Consider the following 4,447-nt stretch of genomic DNA (forward strand, 5'->3'; position numbering starts at 1 on the left):
ACGGTCTACGAGGGTACGTAGACAACACTCTCCCCTCTTGTTGCTATGCATCACCATGATCTTGCGTGTGCGTAGGGAATTTTTTGAAATTACTACGTAGACAACACTCTCCCCTCTTGAGACGACACCGTATGAACTATGGTTTGGCAAGAAACCTAAGCTATCGTTTCTTAAAGTTTGAGGTTGCAATGCTTATGTGAAAAAAGAACCTGATAAGCTCTAACCCAAATCGGAGAAGTGCATCTTCATAAGATACCCAAAAGAAAATGTTGGTTACACCTTCTATCACAGACCCGAAGGCAATATATTCGTTGCTTTGAATGGATCCTTTCTAGAAAACGAGTTTTTCTCGAAAGAAGTGAGTGGGAGGAAAGTAGAACTTGATGAGGTAACTGGACCCCTTATTGGAAAGTAGTTCATCACAGAAATCTGTTCCTGTGACTACTACACCGATTAGTGAGGAAGCTAATGATGATGATCATGTAACTTCAGATCAAGTTACTATCGAACCTCGTAGGTAAACCAGAGTGAGATCCGCACCAGAGTGGTATGATAATCCTGTTCTGGAGGTCATGTTACTTGACAATGACGAGCCTACGAACTATGAGGAAGCGATGATGAGCCCAGATTCCGCGAAATGGCTTGAGGCCATGAAATCTGAGATGAGATCCATGTATGAGAACAAAGTATGGACTTTGATTGACTTGCCCAATGATCGGCGAGCCATTGAGATTAAATGGATCTTCAAGAGGAAGACGGACACTGATAGTAGTGTTACTATCTACAAAGGTAGAATTGTCGCAAAAAGGTTTTCGACAAGTTCAAGGTGTTGACTACGATGAGAGTTTCTCACTCGTATCTATGCTTAAGTCTATCTGAATCATGTTAGCAATTGCCGCATTTTATGAAATCTGGCAAATGGATAAACAAAACTGCATTCCTTAATGGATTTATTAAAGAAGAGTTGTATATGATGCAACCAGAAGGTTTTGTCAATCCTAAAGGTACTAACAAAATATGCAAGCTCCAGCGATCCATATATGGACTGGTGCAAGCATCTCGGAGTTGGAATATACGCTTTGATAAGTTGATCAAAGCATATAATTTTATACAGACTTGCGGTGAAGCCTGTATTTACAAGAAAGTGAGTGGGAGCACTACAGCATTTCTGATAAGTATATGTGAAAGACATATTGTTGATCGGAGATAATGTAGAATTATTCTGCAAAGCATAAAGGAATGTTTGACAGGAGTTTTTCAAAGAAAGACCTCAGTGAAGCTGCTTACATATTGAGCATCAAGATCTATAGAGATAAATCAAGACGGTTGATAAGTTTTTCAATGAGTACATACCTTGAAAATATTTTGAAGTAGTTCAAAATGGAACAGTCAAAGAAGGAGTTCTTGCCTGTGTTACAAAGGTGTGAAGTTGAGTAAGACTCAAAAGCCGACCACGGCAGAAGATAGAGAGAGAATGAAAGTCATTCCCTATGCCTCAGCCATAGGTTCTATAAAGTATGCCATGCTGTGTACCAGACCTATTGTATACCCTTTCCTGAGTTTGGCAAGGGAGTACAATAGTGATCTAGGAGTAGATCACTGGACATTGGTCAAAATTATCCTTAGTGGAATAAGGATATGTTTCTCGATTATGGAGGTGACAAAAGGTTCGTCGTAAAGGGTTGCGTCGATGCAAGTTTTGACACTGATCCAGATGACTCTAAGTCTCAATCTGGATACATATTGAAAGTGGGATCAATTAGCTAGAGTAGCTCCATGCAGAGCATTGTTGACATAGAAATTTGCAAAATACTTACGGATCTGAATGTGGCAGACCCGTTGACTAAACTTCTCTCACAAGCAAAACATGATCACACCTCAGTACTCTTTGGGTGTTGATCACATAGCGATGTGAACTAGATTATTGACTCTAGTAAACCCTTTGGGTGTTGGTCACATGTCGATGTGAACTATGGGTGTTAATCACATGGTGATGTGAACTATTGATGTTAAATCACATGGCGATGTGAACAAGATTATTGACTCTAGTGCAAGTGGGAGACTGAAGGAAATATGCCCTAGAGGCAATAATAAAGTTTTATTTCCTTATATCATGATAAATGTTTATTATTCATGCTAGAATTGTATTAACAGGAAACATAATACATGTGTGAATACATAGACAAACAGGGTGTCACTAGTATGCCTCTACTTGACTAGCTCGTTGATCAAAGATGGTTATGTTTCCTAACCATAGACATGAGTTGTCATTTGATTAACGGGATCACATCATTAGGAGAATGATGTGATTCACTTGACCCATTCCGTTAGCTTAGCACTTGATCATTTAGTTTGTTGCTATTGCTTTCTTCATGACTTATACATGTTCCTATGACTATGAGATTATGCAACTCCCGTTTACCGGAGGAACACTTTGTGTGCCACCAAACGTCACAACGTAATTGGGTGATTATAAAGGTGCTCTACAGGTGTCTCCAAAGGTACTTGTTGGGTTGGCGTATTTCGAGATTAGGATTTGTCACTCCGATTGGCGGAGAGGTATCTCTGGGCCCACTCGGTGATGCACATCACTATAAGCCTTGCAAGCATTGCAACTAATGAGTTAGTTGCGGGATGATGTATTATAGAACGAGTAAAGAGACTTGCCGGTAACGAGATTGAACTAGGTATTGAGATACCGATGATCGAATCTCGGGCAAGTAACATACCGATGACAAAGGGAACAACGTATGTTGTTATGCAGTCTGACCGATAAAGATCTTCGTAGAATACGTAGGAGCCAATATGGGCATCCAGGTCCCGCTATTGGTTATTGACCAGAGAGGTGTCTCGGTCATGTCTACATAGTTCTCGAACCCGTAGGGTCCGCACGCTTAACGTTCGTTGACGATATAGTACTATATGAGTTATGTATGTTGATGACCGAATGTTGTTCGGAGTCCGGGATGAGATCACGAACATGACGAGGTACTCCGGAATGGTCCGGAGATAAAGTTTGATATATGGGATAGTAGTGTTTGATCTCCAGAAGGGTTCCGGAATTCACCGGAAGGGGTTCCGGATGTTTCCCAAAATGTTTTGGCACGAGAACACTTTATCTGGGCCAAAGGGGAAAGCCCACGAGGCTTTTTGAAACTGCAAAAGGAAGTTTTGCGGAGACCAGAGGCTAGACGCCAGGAACCCTGGCGTCTAGGGGGTAGACGCCGGGAACCCTGGCGTCTAGCCCCGGAGTCCGAGAAGGACTCTTGCCTTTCGGGTAAAACCGACTTTGAGGAGGCTTTTACTCCAAGTTTCGACCCCAGGGCTCAACATAAATATAGAGGGGTAGGGCTAGCACCAAAGACACATCAAGAAACACCAAGCCGTGTGCCGGCAACCCCGTCCCCTCTAGTTTATCCTCCGTCATAGTTTTCGTAGTGCTTAGGCGAAGCCCTGCGGAGATTGTTCTTCACCAACACCGTCACCACGCCGTCGTGCTGCCGGAACTCATCTACTACTTCGCCCCTCTTTCTGGATCGAGAAGGCGAGGACGTCACCGAGCCGAATGTGTGCAGAACTCGGAGGTGCCGTGCTTTCGGTACTTGGATCGGTCGGACGTGAAGACGTACGACTACATCAACCGCGTTGATATAACGCTTCCGCGAACGGTCTATGAGGGTACGTAGACAACACTCTCCCCTCTCGTTGCTATGCATCACCATGATCTTGCGAGTGCGTAGGAAATTTTTTGAAATTACTACGTTCCCCAACAGTCACCACCATGTTGCTATCTGAAGCAATATGAATCCGGTTCTCATAAAGATCGTCAACTAAAGTTTGCCCTTCACGTACTCCCAATGCTTCCAGCGTGTTAGGATCAATTATGTGTCTGAAAGTGACAGCTGAAGCCCCAAAAATTTTCCTCTCTGATCCCGACAGACTGCTGCCATAGCTCCAAATCAGGAGGGGGTGGGACCCGCATTGAAAATCATGGGGAGAAAGAGATTGGTGGTGAGTAGTCCGTAGGTGGTTTCCGTGCCATCTAGTCCGTATGTGTAGACTTATCGCGCCTCATCTACCATCATCTCCTTTCCAATGAGACTATCGCCGACGAAACCCAGCCCCTACGTTGCATTGACCATGAAACATGCCAACTCACCATCGATATACTGAATTCATGCACCAGCCAACTCATCCAAAACTCAGAACTGATGGAGGGAGGTGGGCAATATATTTCAACACTTCCCCTCACGTCTAGGCTATTTTAGTCCTTAGACGTGGGATTGATGTAGGCCGCAGAATCATTTTATTTAATATTGTGTTGGCAGGGTCTTTAACACAAGACCACTTAGCTCGGATACCCTATAAAATTAATGCGCCAGCCAACTCATCCAAAAGTCTAAACTAATTGAGGGAGATGGACAATATATTTCAACAGCATGCACAT

The sequence above is a fragment of the Triticum dicoccoides genome, chromosome 7A (assembly GCF_002162155.2).
Source record: "Triticum dicoccoides isolate Atlit2015 ecotype Zavitan chromosome 7A, WEW_v2.0, whole genome shotgun sequence".
Classification (NCBI taxonomy): Eukaryota; Viridiplantae; Streptophyta; class Magnoliopsida; order Poales; family Poaceae; genus Triticum; species Triticum dicoccoides.